We start from the raw sequence: 13,805 nt of genomic DNA on the forward strand, positions 1-13,805 counted from the left end.
CTTAGAAGTCACTGAGTCTCTGTGTCTCTCTAATGGTTGTGGATGTCCACGAAATCATATATTTTGGAATAGGTTTTGCATTTCCACTTCTGCTGTGAGTCTTGCCCAAGTTTTCAGATGCCAGGTTTCATTTCCCTCTGGACAATATGCTGCTTATCTTAGGGTTATTGCTTTAGAAACACAGAAAGTACACAGTGTTCCTTTAAGTATTTAAACCATAATCACGCCATAGCAATCCTATGTCCCAGCATAACCAGGAAGTCAGGGTCTTCTGCATTATCCCTTAGCTCTAGAGCAAGATGGTTCCCAGGCACCGGGGGCGATACTGACTTGCGACAGAAGTATGCCATCTCCTGTGGTTAAACCGGGATAATGGATGGATAAGCACCTGCAGGCAAACCATCCACCTTTATCGCTGGATTACCCAGGAAATGGCTGCTTCTGGCTATGAGAGGTCTACCCTCCAGTGCCCCTCAAAATTCAAAGTTTTGAGGGGAGCCTTCTACTAGGCCCTGGAGCTACACGGGGAGGACCCACCTCATGCTGTCCAGCCACCCTTCTTCCCTGAGCTGCTGGAACTCTGGGTGCTGGCTGGACGGTCCAGCCCACACCTCGGAAGACCCCGTGGTAAGTAGAGGTTCTACTAATACTAACAGTAATGAGGGCAAGGCTAAGAAGTTCTTATGGAGGGCCATGGGGGTGGTCAGAGGGGACAGGGCACTTGCGGCAATATTTGGAATAAGAAATGCAGTAATACTGGGCAGGAGAGCCACTCCAGCAATAGGGAGGGAGAAAACTGCCAGCAAGTGTAAGACTAGGAAGTCAAGGGTGTGGAGAGAATGCGCCCAGGTGATAAATGTATACCTAGAGCAGTGCAGTGGCACAGCTGGTCACACTGGGAAGTGGCTGTTGAGTGTTGCACGGCATGGCAAAGGGAGGGGGATGGAAATGGGTGCTGCTTGGCTGCACTGACAGACCACTTGTGGCTGATTTTTCATTCTCTTCCTCCTCCAGCATGCCCAGACAGAGCAGCAGAGGAGGAGGACGAGGAGGAAAGGAGGCAGCAGCCTCTGCCAGGTAAGTCTCTGGGGGTAGAAGCTGCATGCCATCCCTATGCCCCCCCCCACGCACTTGACCATCCATCATCTGGACACTTCTCTGACTTTGTTCTGTCCCCCACAGCCCTGGCCCAAGCACATTAGGCCCTCCCTCCGCCACCACTGCAGCAGCAAGGCCTACACAGCAGGGTCAGGCAGTCCCTAGAGGAGGAGGCCATTGCCCTGCAGTGCAACATGGGCAGGAGAGCTACCCTGCTGCAGTAGCCGCTGCAGGGCTCTTGCATCGAATCCTCCAGAATGTTCTGGCGATTGGGACTGAACATGAGCACAGTGGATGCATTTCCACTTTCTAAAGCAATGTGGATGAGCCCATGCCCAAACCTTTCTTCCTCGTTCCCTAGTGCCCAGTGTGGCAGGATGGTTGGAGGCCCTGGAGCAGCAAAGGCAGCAGCAGCCTGCTGCTGGCTGCAGGAGACAGTGGCAACTGGGGAGTGGGAGAGCCCAAGGTGGGCATGTGGCGCCGGGGCCTGCATTGTTGGCCGCCCCCCATCCACCCCCACCCTCCTGAGGCACATTCCACCTCCTCTCCCTCCCTATGTAAATAGTTTTTAGTATAAGTAACCCCTCCCTCTGTATATAGCCTCCCCCTCCCCCTCTCCCCTCCCTAATTGCAATCTCTCTGTTTGCCCCTAGACAGTCCACCCCCCTGCCCCAACCAAAATCCACCCTCCTCCCATTTCTCCAGACTCCATCCCTGCCTCCCCAAATTGTATCTTCAAGTTTGTAACGTTTTTTTTATTTAAGGAAAAAAGATGCATTCTTTTAAACTACTTCCTGCCTCCCAGCATGTTTTGTGGTTCAGGCCTGGACAGGATGGGACGGGGTGGCTATGGGGAGAAGCAGCGGTGAGTGGTTATGGTGAGAACTTTTTGGCTTCTTCACCTGGCTCTGTTCCCTCTGGCAGGACAGAGTGGGCTTCCTGGTGGCGGATGCCTGCTGTGGGGGTCCAGTGGCTGAGGCTGCTGGTAGATACTGGGATGACTGGAGATGAGGGGAAGCTGGGGGGCAGGAGAATGCTTCCTCCCCCTCTGCCTCATAGCACAGGTGCCTCATAGCACATCCCTCCTCCTCTGCCTCATAGCACATCCCCACTGTCAGCCTGCCCCTGCCCTGCCCCTCCGTTCCACAGCTCCCCGACTAGTGCCCCCACCAGCATCTCATGCAGGTCTGACTGCCTGTTGTTTGCTGCCAGGAGTGCCTGTCGGTCCCTCCTGCACTCTGCCTCATCGGCTGCTGTGTGCTTGCCTTCGCGCGCAAAAAATGGGAGCATCCGGCCATTCTCCGCGGAGGCGTGTCGTAGCAGCCAATCCATGCCGCGCGTGGGGGAGCGTCCCGTCCTCCCATTCCGGGCCGCTGCTAGCTGCGTTGTGGGTGACAGTGTGGCTGTGTGGCTTGGGATTCTGGGGCCTGGAAGAGGAGGACAAACAGCAGCCTGGGTGGGAATTGGGCAGCGGCGGCAGCGGGGCTCCCCTGTACTCTACTGGGAAAGTTAGTCTTCCTCGGAAGAGGGCTGGAGTTACACACCACAACTGGAGCAGGAATCGCAGAAAGGAGGGCGAGGAAGAATCAGGCAACAAGGTCTACACACAAACCACAAGGTATCCAGGCACGCAGGGACACACATGCACACAACGAGGCAGTTACGCAGAGAGCCCCCTTCCCCTATGGCATCAATTCTGTGCATGATTACATGAGAGCAAGCCCCGCGGAATTCAGTCATAGTTACTTCTCATTAGACCTGCTTAGGATGACTCTATATAAATGCACCACACCCAGAAAGCAACTTCTGGCAGAGTCCAGACTTTCAGCAAAAGAGGGTGGGGGGAGGATAGGGAAGCATATGACTAATACTAATGCTGATTAAAATGATGATAATACCAGCAATAACAGTAACAACTGCAAAAATGAAATGCATTCTCCCCCCCCCCCCTTTAACATGTTTACTGTCCAGTTTTGGGGATGTCCAAGCTGGCTCCTCACAGCAAACCAAGAAATAGCAAGCAAGCACAAGCACAGGGGCAGACACACACTCTCTCTCACTTGGGCTCTCTTTTGTGTACCAGGGAGAGGCCCTGTCCCTTTGGGGTGGACCCATCAGCATTCATTGGGGCATGATGGTCTGAGGTCTCACCCACGTCAGTGGCTGAAGAGGATGATGTAGCAGCTGTGGGACATAAAGGCGGGTAAAGCAGTGGTGGATGGGTGGTATGGCCACAGGGGCACCTGTCTCACTTCAAGGTCAGTGCCTCCCAGGGCTACAGAGTGTGCAAGCAGAGGCAGTGGACAGCTACCCACCTTGTGGTTGATCAGGTAGAGTCTCCCTCTCCACAGAGTCTGCTATTCCTGCATATACTGCATATATCCACAGAGTCTGCTATTCATTCCTGCCAAGACAGAAATGAGCCGTGGCAGGCTTCGGGGGGGGGGGGGGCACAGGTGAAATGCTGGATAGGAGTACTCACCAGGCATTCCTCCACATGAAAAGTCTGGAGGTTGTGGGTGAAGCGCTCCTCCAATCCTTCAGGCAGAGGTGCTAGGGAAGCAGCTGAAGTGAAGTGAATGGTGATGCTCCTGCAGACACGCCTGGGCTGTATGGTAGCTTCCCCTCTGAGGATGCTATGGAGCTCCTTACAGAAGGGGCAGGTCACTGCATCACTCCCAGAGCGGGAGTTGTGTGTCACCACCCTTCGATATTCCAGCCGGAGCACTTTGGTCTTTGTGCTGCACTTGACCACGCTGCATCTGTTCCCCCAGAGGTCATCTGGCAGGCTATGTGCTCATAGGAAGCTATGTTCCGGTGGCTGGATGAAGCTGCTCCTGGACCTTCTGCTCCCCCCCCCCATATGTCCAGTAGATCCATCACTTCCTCATACTTCCATGAAGCCCCATGCCCCTTGCAGACAGACTCTGCCAAAGCCATGAAACCTCAGGTACTTAGGGTACTTACACCAGCCCTGGGGGAGAAAGAAGTGGCATTGCTAGAGTCATTAACCTTGGGGGACTGTAGTCTTGGGCAGGCTCTATGAATTCCGGAAATTTCCTGAAGAGAGGAGTTCCCCTGCTTCTCCTTTCTATTGCAGTAGGAACTTGGGGCAGAATTTGAGCAGCGTAAAGTGCTGCCACAGTTACTCTGTATGTTCCAAAGGAACAGGCGCTAGAACTCTCTAGCCCCTCAGAATGCAGTACTACAAATATGTAATTCTGGATTGCATTGAGGCACAAATGTGATCTCTGGAAGAAGCGATTTAGCACTTTAATGATAGCTGGGATTACAATAATAAAAGATCGCTTCCGCAGTCCCAGGGCTGCATATGAATGCAATACCGATTCAAACACAGTTAATATCATGTGGGGTTGGTAGGCACCTAGTCCCAGTGCAAGGCCTCAGAGACACTGCTTGCCTAAGTAGTTGCTAGGGGTACATGACATCATAGCCATCCCACAGCCACCCCAGAGCTTATCACGGAAAAACTGGATTTCCTGAGACTGATTATAGTCTGATTTTTCCTCCTTACTTCAGCTCGGCTACACTCAGGAGTAATGGCTGCATGTTCACGATAGGTCGCTAATGTGCTATTTCGGCTTAGTGCTTTAGCACGTTAGCTGTGAATAAGATTAAATAGGGACTATAGTGCTTGGAACATTGTTTCGTGGGCCCGCTGGTGCATTTAAGTGCAGTAGGATTTCAAAAAATAAAAGGAACATTAGGCGTGGATCTTAGCCACATGGATGCTAGGCACCCAAGTTCCAGGAGAACCAACTCTGAGACAGAGAGAGAGACTGCTCACCTGAGGTAAACCTGAGTTTCAGGCTGGAGTGGGAGTACTTGCTTCGTGTCCGTGATAGCATGCTAATGCACTCTCATGATCTTGCACTTAAATTCAATGGCTTTTAAAAAGTTGGTCGCTCTGCATCCAGCTGCAAAATGGTGGTGAAACATCTGGAAAAGAGGGAGGGGAAGGGTTGGGGGAAACACCTCTTGAACAGGGCTAGTGAGGTCATGGCCAGGTGAGAGACACACCCCCACGGGCAGGGCTATCATACTGAAGCAGGTGCGGGAGATGGAACACACCCCAACAGGAGCATAGCCAAGCTGAAGTAAACAGGAAAAATCGGACTATAATCAGTCTCAGGAAAACTGGTTTTTCTGTGATAAGCTGTGGGTGGTCACGATGTCACGTATCCCTAGCAACCTCCACACTTAGCCAGCTCAGAGTTACTGGCTTGTGGAGACGTCCCCCAGGAAAGAACTTGGGTACAGATATCCTTGTACCCAAGTTCTTTCTTCAGTGTGAGTGTGCGTGGCCCCAATTCGGATTGGAACCATAGTGGACCAGGATGTGTTAAACCTTCCCCCACCTGTTTTGCCCAAAATTCCACACTCCTCCCCCATGGGGGGAGAGGAAAAAAAGTCTCCATTAGAGATTTATGTTTTATTGATTTTATTAGGTGGTGGTAGTGGGGAGTCTGCTGTTAATGTTGCTGCTTTAAAGATGTGTCCTGATCCTGAAAGCCCATTTCTGGTTATTGTGCGTAGCCATTGTTAAAAAATCAATTCAGGATGCTTAGGGGTGCTTGTGCATGTTTAAAAATCAATGTAGGGTTCTGGGGGTGCTTGCACATTTTTAAAAACCAGTATAGGGTGACCACTTGGCTCTGCCTCTGGTGACTCCTGACCCCTTGGCTCTGTTTCTGGTCACTAGCCATCTGCACCACCAATCTCACCGGCCACCAGCCACTACTGCACATTCTCCAAGGCCTCTTGGAGATTATTCACAATGACTGGAGAATATCGGAAGCTAAGGCTGATACCTTAACAGACATGCTCCATGATCAGTAGTAATGCAGTGTCACAAACTGTGCTTGCTTACAACTCACCCTCCATGCATCCATACTTTTCCTTGGTCTTTCAGGCCCAAATCTAGATGGGGAGGATGGCGTGTCCAGGACCAGCAAAGATGGGCCAAGGTGTCCTGACCCTGCATAGGAGGGGCCTGTCTTCTGGCATCTTTCACTGTCCTTCAGCAGGCTCGAAATGGAGGAGGTGTGGCACTACAGGCAGATCGAATTACATGAGTGTTCAGGTTCTTAGGCTGAATTTGGAATGCAACGTGATGAACGGAAGAGAAATATTCATTCACTACAATGTTGAGATTTCCAACAGCTCTGGCTCTGGTTTGGAACAAGCATGAATAGGGATATGATTAGCATGGCAATGAAGGAAAATTACTATGCGCTGTCGTTCTGCTCTTCCATATATTTGGCAACGTCCAGTTATTGGAATCTGTTGGGGAAAGGCTTTAGATAACATCAAGGAAACGACAGAGTATAATATTCAGTGTAAGCCAAAAAATACTCTGGGACTCTTAACAGGGATTGTCTTAGAAAACAAGATAACTATACTTTTGTTTCGGCTTTGGCTGGAATCCATATAGCTGTCACTTGGAAATCAACAAGTGCACCATCCTTTACAGATGAATACAAGCAAATATGAGGAAAGCTTTACTTACCAAACTGACTTACTTTAAAAGGGGAAAAGTTGGAAGACGGTCAAGTATGTTTTTTGAATATTGGATTTTGTAAAACATTAGGCTTTAAATTTCCGGGGTAATGACCAACTGTTTTCTTTATTAGAAAACATGTTAACCCCACAGCACCTAATCCCAGTGCCCGTCCACAGCTGATGGGCAACATCCCCTCAGAGCTGGAGAAGTCTGGCACCTTCCTGATTCTCCCATGTCCACCTTATCTCTCCTCTGCCTCTGTGCACTCTCATCAACCTCACACCCATGCCTCATTTGCCTTGGCTCTTCCAATTCCATCTCCTCCTTCTCTGAACATTTCATGGACCCTAAATAAAAGAGAAGATGAATGAAAGAATGACTCTGGTAACAGAACTTTGGAAAGGGCTACAACATGGTCTTTGAAGCTTCCTGTTCCTTTTATTCGGTGCTCTAAATCAGGGATGGGCAGAAAGTAGATCTCCAGATGTTTTGGACTTCAAGTCCCAGCATTCTTGGCTATTGCCCATGCTGGCAGGGGCTTCTGGGAGTTGAAGTCCAAAACATCTGGATAGTGCCAGGCTGGGGGAAGCTGCTGGGGTGCATCTACACCCAGCTTTTACTCCGGGGCAGGTGCGAGTCGCGGTCCCTTGGCACAGGTGATGCACTCGCCACTTCACAGTCTTCCATGGTTTCCGCCCGGAAAATGTGGATTTCCAAGGTGTAGTTTTCCTCCGAATTTTTTGGCTGCTGCGGCTTCACCACAGCGGGATGCGCTGTCTAACCTCGGGGTGACATCGTGGTTTGCGGTGGACGTAGGGTGGGCAGTGAGTGTGACGCCTTTTTCCTCCCCTCCTTCCCTCTCTCTCTTCCCTCTCGCTTCCCATCCTGCTCAGCTGAGAGGGGTGCAGTTGCAATGGGAGAGGCAAGCAGCACTTCACGCCGTGCAAGATGTGGCAGTGCAGGGAGGAAGTGGGAGAAAGGGAGCTGTTTTCAAGAAGCAGCAGCTATGGTGCAGGGTTTATTTCCGATTGTGTTTTTTAAATTCTCTTTTTCTCTCTCTGTCTGTTTGTGTGCGATGGATTCAGAGTGAAGACTGTTTTTTAAAAGCCCAACACAATTCAGCATGGTGTAAGTAGCAGTAATCGCCGCCGAGAGCAACTGCGCCCCTCTCTGCTGGTGCTCGGCAGAGAGGAGCACAGTTGTGATGGGAGAGGGAAGCGGTGCTTCGGGCTGCCACTGCCGAGAGCAACTGCGCCCCTCTCTGCCGAGCAGACACAGTTGCTCATGGCGGCGACAGCACTCGACAGGCTCCTGCGCAGCAGCAAAACTGCACAGTAACTCGCCCCGTATATCTAGCTCTTTGAGCATCCACAGCAGGAGCTGCGCAGCAATAACGACGTGATGGACAAGTTGGGCGCCATGTAGATGGGGCCCTGGTATAAATGGTCAGCTCTACCTTCTGCCCACCCCTGCTCTAAACGATAGTATTATAAGAGCAATTTCTAATAAGAAATGCTCTAAATAAATATTGTGTTGTTGTTAGCATTAATAATCTATATCATCAAGGTATTGGCTGTTTCCAAGTAACGTCAACATTTGTCTTAATAGTTTGAAGCAAATCTGGTGGAAGTCAGCTCTGTGGAGGTGCATAAACAAAACCTAAAGAAAACAGTTCCATATACATCCTTCCCACCCCCACCATTTGCTTATTAAAATGACAACCAATAAAAATTACACATACATAAAAGAAGTGCCTGTGGAACACGTTAGTCCTCTTCCTAAGCACTTCAGATGCGCTAAACTAAACTGAAAGGCTTCGCTCAGGTGTTCGAAAGGCAGAACCTGGTATGAATGGTATCAGGAAACAGCTCCTCTTAAACATTCTGGCAGGCTCTGTGCCAGGACAGTGAAACTCAGCTTCTTCCATGGCTTAGAACTTAAGGCTTGCATCCTGTCTGAGCAGGAACGCCCCACTCCATTTAATTAAAGACTACGTTAGGCATAACTTCCTTTCAGTTAACAGCAGAACAAGCAGCACCGCAGTGAACAGATAAAGGAAGTTCAAACATAGCATATATGTTTGGGAGAGCTGCATCCAGAGAAAACTGATCAGGTAAGAAAGCTTGCATATGTGTTTTTGGAAGGAGGAGGGGCATTCTAGATATTTAGAGAAATTGCTCTTGTATAATTTTGCTTGGTTCAGGATATGCGAAAATGTGAATCATCTGAGCAGCATATATTCAGAGATTAGGGACTGAACAAGATATTGATGCATTAAGAGCCTTCCCACAATCTAGTTTGTGGTGGTTTTCTCACAGGATTTTTTTTTTTTTAATGTGTCACTGAAGCTGCAATCTTATATCCATTTACTTGGGATTAAGTCCCATTGAACTCAGTGGGACTTAGTTCTGAAAAGATGTGCATGGAATTGCATGATGGGTCAGCAGTTTGATAAATGCAATATATGCTTTAGGAGTTGGATTACGATGGAAGTCGTCTTCTTGCATCTTTCACTGGCTCTTATCAAAATGAAATTTCATAATACTGTACCTGAGCAGTTATTGCAGAAGCACTTCTTTGAAAGAAACAGAATATCCCTAGTTGTGCCTATAAAGTATTGAGGTGTACAAGGCCCTGATTCTGGCTGAGAAACCTGGATTGTATTTTAATACAAATTATTAAGTTATTATGAGAATACCATTAATAACTATAAGCATAGTTATTAATTTTAATAGTTCACTTGCCATGTGTACCATTATTTGCTTAATGAATTTAATGTATCTGAATTTGTGTTTGTTACGGAAAGTTAACATTGTGGGACACTGGGAAGGCTGCCAAGTCAAAGCACAGGAATTGTGACTTATCACAAAAATAACTGTTTCCTTTTGGGAAGCACCTGCAGCGAGCCTTTCATCGTGGGGGCAACTGGAATTAAATGATGAATTTCTGTCCCTGCACCCCTCAGCATGCTTCCCCAGTACACTGGATACTAAACCGAGGGGCCCCTGCATCCCAGAACAGCATAGTTCCTTTTGAAGTCATGCAAATGGAGTTCAGTAGTATTAGTCTCCGAGGTTATAAAATCCCCAAAGAAAGTGGACATCACATCACAGTGTGATGCAATAATGCCAGTCTAGTCCACACTAGAACAAATGAAATGTTATTTAATCCTTGAGAACCAGTGTCTTGTACTGGTTAGAGTGTTGGACTAGGATTTGTGAGATCCAGGTTCAAATTCACACTCAGCCATGAAGCTAACTGGGGGCTTTGGGCCAATCACCCACTCTCAGTCTAACCTACCAAGGTTGTTGTGAGGATAACATTGGTGGTGGGGTATATACTGCCTTGATCTCCTTGGATGAAAGATGGACTATAAATGTGCTAAACAAAAATAAATAAATGATTCTGGGCAAGGATGCCATCTTGGTCTATATTACCAAGATCTGGGTGGTTCATTCAAGTATTTGTATATCACCTTTCAGAGAAAAGCCCTTTCAAGGCAGCTCATATAAAAACAAATAAAACATAAAACAATTTTTTAGAAAATGTATAAAACCATGAACCAAGTATAAAATAAAGACCAGCAGATGAGACAATATAGGGTATCTCACACAGCATCTTTTAGATGCAGATGTTTGTAAGGTCCATTTAAAACTGGTAGAGTTTTGGCATACATGGCTACCATGTATGTATGGTAGTCATACATACATCTTTAGGGAAGGAGTTCCACATATTTGAGCCTACCAGTGAAAAGGCCCTGGCACTACTGTTTGCCAAGCTGATAGATCTCAGTGTTGGGCATGTGAAGCTGATCTTAAGGCTCAGGCAGGTTTGTATGGGTGCAAGTTCTCTTTCAAATTACATGGCCCCCAAACCATTTAAGGCTTTAAAAGTCACCACAAGAACATTAAGCTGGGCTTGGAAATGGGTAGACAGCCAATGCAGCTGATATAGTACAGGTGTCATCTGCCCTGAATGCCTACCCCCAACAAGCATGTGGGCAGCTTATTCCATACCAGATGAAGTTTGGGAAGGATTGCTGGAACTAATCCTGATGACCCTGCAAGGTAGGACTTCCCAAACCTGGCCTCAGGCCCCCCAAAGACACCCAGTAGCCACCCTCTTTCAACAAGAGGCACTGAAATTAGCACTGAGGTTACCCAGAAGGAATCACACTAACTTGGAGTTGGATAAATGTTGGTTGAAGAGGTAGGAATGGGGGGGGGGAATTAGAGATGGTAAGTTGTACAGAAGGTTACAAGTTGAAATACTTAAAAACCAGAATCTACAGAGCGCCATAGTACTGCATCCCCAGGCAAAATAACACAACTATCTACCCCATCCTTCCACATACCTAGGTACAATGCTCCCAGGATAGCATCCAGCTGACAGCACATCCAAAACCACCATGATGAAGAGAGACATCACACCCCTCTCCCAGCGTCCTTTTAAGGCCCAGCCCTAGCAATCTGGGGTAGATTTCCCTCTAACCAATCATCAGCTCAGCCCTAAAGGGGACCACCCTCACCCCAGCAGAGGCAGCATCTTCCCACCAACTCAGCCATTATCTCCTTCCCAATTAATGAGGACTGAGCCTGGCCTTGAACAACAGGGCCAAGGAGCTTTCAAGTAACACCCAGTTCCAGGTGGCTGCCACAAATGGGCCTGGCCTGATGGGGGAAAAGCAGGGCAGTCTTCTTGACAAAGTTCCTAACCCATCTTTAAAGGCCGCCCCATGCAAAGTGCACTGCAGTATTCTAGTGTGGATGCAACCAGAGTATGTGTAACTGAGGCAAGATGTCATGGCCCAAGTTCTTGAGCTTCCCAATTTGATAAGTAGTAGTTCCAAGGAGGAGACAGACCCAATTCTCAGCCCATCTGAAGTAGAACTGCCAGCACTAGATTCTTCACTGAGCTCCCTCAACTCCAAGGATTTGCCTTTGCTAACAGTACCAGAGGAATGGACTCTGAAGATGATGAAAGTCCTGCTATGCTTCCACTGACCAAGTCCCTGCAGCCAAACCTCTGCTCCTAGAAGGAGCCTATGGCTGCGCCAGAGGATACTGGCCTCTTAACTGCATGTTGCAGCATCTGGAAGCCAGAGCTTCTGTCTTGATCCTCCAGGCCAGATTATAAAGCTCTGGAAGTTGCAGCCAGCCGGTGCTGAGGTAATTTGTTCCTTTTGCTGTCAGCTGCAGGATTGCTGCCCACTTCTTCCTCTTGCACCCTCATCCAGCACCCTTGTCCCTGTTCAGGGTCCTTATTCTAGCACAAAGGTGGCTCAGGCATTTTTGGGCTTGACTCCTTCCATCTTGTTTGGGCTGTCACCTCCCCTGGGGTCACAGCTGGCAAATAAAAAGCACTCCTAAACAATGATGCCACCTGCACCTCCACTGCACCCAGAAGAGCCCACAAATTGTGAACATAGTCTCCTAGATGGAGGGCAATCCCGTCTGAAACATTTGGCAAACAATCTGAAACCTTTGGCAAACATTTGGCAAACAATCTGTCTTGGGACAGAAACATTCTGCTTCTGTCCCAAGACAAGGCCGGAAACCAGGTTGGAATAGATCTAAATAATGAGTATCATCCAATACTGTCTGGAGTTGCAAGGTCACCACCCTCTCCAGTATCTTGGTAAAAAATGGTAGAATAGACACTGGGTGGAAATTATTTAAAGCTGTTGGAACTAAACTCACTCTTTTCACAACACGGTCTAACTACCACCTCCTTAGGGGCAATATGGACTACACCATCCTTTAAGGAAGCATTAACGACCTCTAAGGCCCACACTGAAAGCCCAACCCTGGCCAAAATGGTCCTCAGACCTCCCAAGGTTGCCCACCACTAGTCTAAAGAGGCTAGTACTCCAAGCAGTTTGTCCATATCTTCAAGCTGCCCAAGCCGGAAGGTATCCATACAAATAGTTGGTGTGGAAATGAGTGTTTTATTGGAAAAATGCATTGCAAATTGGTCACAGCAGGCTTCTTGGGTTCCACCAATTGCCCCTCTGGGCCTTCATGAAGAAGGTTCCTCACCACTCAGCATACCTTTGTTGGTCAGCATCATGCAGATGCAGGGGTGGTGGCAGAGAGGTATGCTTTCTTTGCCACCATCAGCACCATCTAGAGTAGGCTAGGAATGTCAGAGAATTTCTCCACGAATCTCTGGGAGGCCGAATGCCAACGCATTCAGCCCCCCAAAATTGGTGGAGAAATGGTCCCCCCCCCCCCCCGGGATGGGACTTACCTTTGTCGAATGTCCCTGGCGGTGGCGGCTCCCGGCGGTGGTGCGGCAGCGGCGGCTGGTCTTCTGACCGGCTGCCACCACCGCCATTTCCAAGTAAAACAACAACAACAACAACAAACGTGATAGGCTACGTAAAGGTTTACGTAGCCTATCACGGCTAGATTTTCAAAAAACACCATGATAGGCTACGTAAATGTTTACGTAGCCTATCACGGCTGACTGCAGGGACGCAAACGGCGGCGGCTACGGCCGCTGCTATTTGCGTCCTGGCTGGCCAGGAGGATTCGTGGCCGGAGGGACGGGGCACCTCCCCCCCGGTCAGAATTTCAGCCAGAGGGACGGGGTGCCTCCCCCCCCTGGCCAGAATTTCGGCGGGGAGGGATGGGGCGCCTCCCCCCTCGCCCAGAATTTCAGGGGGAGGGACAGAGCGCCTCCCCCCCACCACAAAGCAAGCTGCGGGACCAGGTAAGGGACTTTCGTCCATCCCTAGAGTAGGCCAGGCTTCCCCAGTCTAGTGTCTGTGGGACTCTGCTACAGCGACTTCAAGGCTCTTCTTAAATTTCAGGGCAGTGGGGTGTGCTGTGGGGCACAACACCTGCTGAGGCACGTCATCTCAATCTTTGTTTGCCCAGAAATTAAGGGCAAATTAAGATGGCAGGCGGCTGGAGCCTCAGCAGGCGCTGCACTTCACAGCACGTCCTGCTGCCCTGAGAAAAACAACCCTTGGTGGCTGCCAGGGCCTGGTAAGCTATCAGGTGGGGAGTGACTGGGGGATGGGGGAGCAACTGGTGTGTGTGTCGGGGGGCCTCAGAGTGGTGGGGAAGCAACTAGGGATGGGGTTAGGAGGAGGAGAAGAAAGGAGGGATATGTATGTATGAATGAGTGTATGATGGATGCATGGGGTTCATGAATGGGGTGGAGAACTGCAAAGAGA

General features: G+C 49.2%; 1 protein-coding gene across 1 annotated transcript in view; it reads left to right on the plus strand.

Moving 5' to 3' along the window:
• Positions 1 to 8,636: 8,636 nt before the first annotated feature.
• Positions 8,637 to 13,805, plus strand: part of ADGRF5 (adhesion G protein-coupled receptor F5) — a 65,355-nt gene continuing 60,186 nt past the window's right edge. Inside the window, exon 1 of the mRNA XM_084821717.1 lies at positions 8,637 to 8,735. The gene's annotated coding sequence lies outside the window, so the exon portion shown is untranslated. The remainder of the gene's footprint in view (positions 8,736 to 13,805) is intronic.

Source organism: Heloderma suspectum, chromosome 1 (assembly GCF_057233095.1).
Source record: "Heloderma suspectum isolate Gila_16-S chromosome 1, 16-S_ref, whole genome shotgun sequence".
In the NCBI taxonomy this organism is placed as follows: Eukaryota; Metazoa; Chordata; class Lepidosauria; order Squamata; family Helodermatidae; genus Heloderma; species Heloderma suspectum.